The following is a 4,477-nucleotide window of genomic DNA, read 5'->3' on the forward strand; positions in this document are numbered from 1 at the left end:
ATTGAATGTCAGATTGGTGATACAAAGCTGGAACAGGTCGATAATTTCAAGTATTTAGGTTGTGTGTTCTACCAGGATGGTAATATAGTAAGTGAGATTGAATCAAGGTGCCGTAAAGCTAATGCAGTGAGCTCGCAGCTGCGATCGACTGTATTCTGTAAGAAGGAAGTCAGCTCCCAGACGGAACTATCTTTACATCGGTCTGTTTTCAGACCAACTTTGCTTTACGGGAGCGAAAGCTGGGTGGACTCAGGATATCTTATTCATAAGTTAGAAGTAAGAGACATGAAAGTAGCAAGAATGATTGCTGGTACAAACAGGTGGGAACAATGGCAGGAGGGTACTCGGAATGAGGAGATAAAGGCTAATGTAGGAATGAACTCGATGGATGAAGCTGTGCGCATAAACCGGCTTCGGTGGTGGGGTCATGTGAGGCGAATGGAGGAGGATAGGTTACCTAGGAGGATAATGGAATTTTGCTATGGAGGGTAAGAGAAGTAGAGGTAGACCAAGACGACGATGGTAAGACTCGGTTTATAACGATTTAAAGATAAGAGGTATAGAACTAAATGAGGCCACAACACTAGTTGCAAATCGAGGATTGTGGCGACGTTTAGTAAATTCACAGAGGCTTGCAGACTGAACGCTGAAAGGCTTAACAGTCTATAATGATAATGTATGTATGTATCTATGTATGTATGTATGTATGTATGTATGTATGTATGTATGTATGTATGTATGTATGTATGTATGTATGTATGTATGTATGTATGTATGTATGTATGTATGTATGTATGTATGTATGTATTATTCTTTGACTTTAAGTACATTTCAGTACGGACCATAACATGAGATTTGTAACATGTAAGTGGTATGCTCCGAGCTGTCAGCGGAGGGATGGCGTCGAATGACATCAGTAGACGAATAATTTGAGTGGTGTCTTTAAAAGTAGGAAAGATCACAATATGAAGACAATGCTTGAATTCAAGAGGACATATTGGGGCAAATATTCGTTTATAGGAAGGGGAGTTAGGAATTGCAATAACTTACAAAGTGAGATTTTCAATCAATTTCCAATTTATTGCCTTAAATGCAGATCAGCATTGATTGATCGATTGATTGATTTTGAGTGATTGATTGATTGATTGATTGATTGATTGATTGATTGATTGATTGATTGATTGATTGATTGATTGATTGACTGCAATGGAATGTGTTCAGTGTAGTGAGAGAAAGAGCAAAGAAAGACAGAAACCCATTTATTTTTCAAAACCTTTTCAATGAAATGAGATATTTATCAAAACTTTGAGACATACTAGCCTATACAGAGAATAAAATAATGAGAGTTAAGCATTTGTACAAATTTTCCATTATCTAGCATTCGTGTAATTTATTTCAGTTTAATATTGTTATTAAAAAAATTATTCCCTAAGAATAGATAGCAAAACATCCATAGTTTTCTAGAAAAATAAACACCGTACAAATAATTACCCTGTAACTAGCCAAACAGTGTTGCCAGCTTATATTTTCAAGATCCGCTAAATACTACCAAAAATCGCTAAAATTCCGCCAAGAAATCCTATATCAAATAATGAGCATTAAACATGAGCAATAATCATAATAAAAGTAAGTGTCTGCACTCAGCTGATCTGTGAGTTTCACTGGGATTAACCCCCTGCCTGCGAGCCATCGAGCTAAAACTTGGAGGCGTTTTAGTGCCGGGTGCAAACTAGGTGAATCCCCTACCTCAAGGGCCACACACAGAACAGGCCAGTTCATTAAATGGTCTTCCTTCATAGCATAAATATAAATGCCACTCTCTCATAGTTTCGTTATCTGTCGTCATTCGTCACATATGAGATAAGTACTCTTTCCCCACGCATTAGAAATTTATGATACCATGATCTCAAAACACCAAATCCAAATAACATGTTTCCTTCATGTGACTGCTAGCTCCTGACAAGAAATACGCAATAGTCCGAGACAGAGTGGAGTACAAATTTAAAAAGAACGTAAAATGGATAAAATACTAAATTCCGCTATAATAAATACAGAATTCCGCCAAAAATTCCGCTGTCCGCTAAATGATATATTTCTCCGCCGACAGCCTTCTATTTCCGCCAAATTTAGCGGAAAATCCGCTAAGTTGGCAACACTGTAGCCAAATTTAGCCTATTTAACTCCTAAGAGTTAACAGTGGTTCAGAAATCATGATGCCAGCTGTCTGCTTACTTACAGTTAATAGAAGCCAGAAAATACCATAAAACAGTGGTTGAACCCCTACAAGACACTCCAGGCTCTAGGATGGATAGTGAGGCCTGTGATTTCTGGAATGATTGGCACCTGATATCTACTAAACTTAAGTAAGGAATTTTAGTTTTCATACTCATGTCAACTACATTTAATATTACTTACAGATGAATGCAATATCACAGCTTGCTATACTTTGCATGGAAGTCACCGAATATTATGAGGATAAGGGTTTCAAGCTGCAAGGCCAACATGAAGTTAAGTGCAACATGCTCAACAGCAGCGTTGAGTTATGCGACTATGGTCATTTATAAGTGGATCATTAATTGGTCTGTCCCTTGATAGAGGATACATGTTGAAGATAAGACCTTATGGCTACAAACATTAAAGACATAATTGTTGCTACAGACTGAGAAAACATCATTTGATCTGGACACAGAAATGAATGAATGAATGAATGAATGAATGAATGAATGAATGAATGAATGAATGAATGATCCCATACTTCCATACATGGACATCAGAAAGCAATTCAATAACTATCAAAGACGAAAGGCTACCGGTACCAAGAGGCTGCTGTCAACTGCGTAGTGGGTGGTGCATATTATGCTTTTTTTTTTTTTGCTTTATGTCGCACCGGCACAGATAGGTCTTATGGCGACGATGGGATAGGAAAGGCCTAGGAGTTGGAAGGAAGCGAGAGTGGCCTTAATTAAGGTACGGTACAGCCCCAGCATTTGCCTGGTGTGAAAATGGGAAACCACAGAAAACCATCTTCAGGGCTGCCGACAGTGGGATTCGAACCCACTATCTCCCGGATGCAAGCTCACAGCCGCATGCCCTTAACCACATGGCCAACTCGCCCGGTATTATGCATGTTAAAGAAGATAGATGCAAGCCGCTCCCACCTGAATTTGGAGAGACAGGATACGCCATATTATCACCACCATATGGTCACCTCCACCTCAATGAAAATTAAAATGAAAACCTGCAACCTGTTTTCCAGTCATTGACCGGGTCAGAGATGGTATGAATGAAGCAGATTATAGGCTATTAGTACGATGGGGTCGCCACTCCCAAAGTGATTTATTAATTACTGATAGATGCTATGAAATGAGAATGGAGAGTGTTGCTGGAATGAAAGATGACAGGGAAAACCGGAGTACCCGGAGAAAAACCTGTCCCGCCTCCGCTTTGTCCAGCACAAATCTCACATGGAGTGACCGGGATTTGAACCACGGTATCCAGCCTCCACCTCAATATCCGTGTATTAGTTGCTCCTCGGGTATTCGCGTTTGAAATACTGCACTAATCTGAAGAATATCTATTATTCATAGACGAGTAGACTATACTAGAAGAAAATATTTAACAGTCTTTAAATAGCCGGATGAAGAACCGGAACATAAATTACAAAGTATTATCACTATCAGCAACGATCGAGGAAATAACGAAGTTCGTCCTTTCATGCTTCTTGTGATTTTTCCGTGCAACTGAGTGAAACATTATTGCACTTTCGAGGATCGACTTCTGGATAAAGTTGTAAGGAATATCTAACTTATATTAAACTACCGTATCAAACATGAAATAAATCCTTTAAAACCTAAGCCTAAAATGTTATTACGATAAGAGTAAATAATCTTTATTGCTATATTATTTTATTTATGTGTCACATTTATCTAATACAGTGCGGGTCAGTGGTGGTTTTTATCGTTGAGGAAAGTGCCGTAAGTTCCTCTCGTTATCTCGTTTATCATTGCTTATTTTATACATGCTTAGTCATGGTCAGCAGCGTTAAGAAAAAGAAATGCTTCGGGACCTTCTACTACCACGCTAGGTGGTGTTGGACCTTTACTATTCTTGATACCATCATCACCAAGGTTTTTTTTTTTTTTTACCAAATTATGTCCAGTGATCAAAGAAGAAGTGTCTGGTTTATTTTTATTTGCTCAGTCTGTTGTTTTTATCAAGATCGTATATTCGTATATCTCAAGACGATAATGGCACATTCTTACGGACATTTATTGAAACTAGTTAAGATCATTTCCTTTTTGTTATTTTGTAAAATACTACTAACATTTCGGTGTACTCTTTAAATAAAATAAAATAAAATAAAATAAAAGTAACAGAAAGCAGCATTACTTTGTTCACGATACCACTAAAATAAGCTAGAGTAAGTCCCAATATAGATAGCAATTATGGTAAGATTAAGTTACAGTCACATATCTCC

Source organism: Anabrus simplex, chromosome 1 (assembly GCF_040414725.1).
Source record: "Anabrus simplex isolate iqAnaSimp1 chromosome 1, ASM4041472v1, whole genome shotgun sequence".
NCBI lineage: Eukaryota > Metazoa > Arthropoda > Insecta > Orthoptera > Tettigoniidae > Anabrus > Anabrus simplex.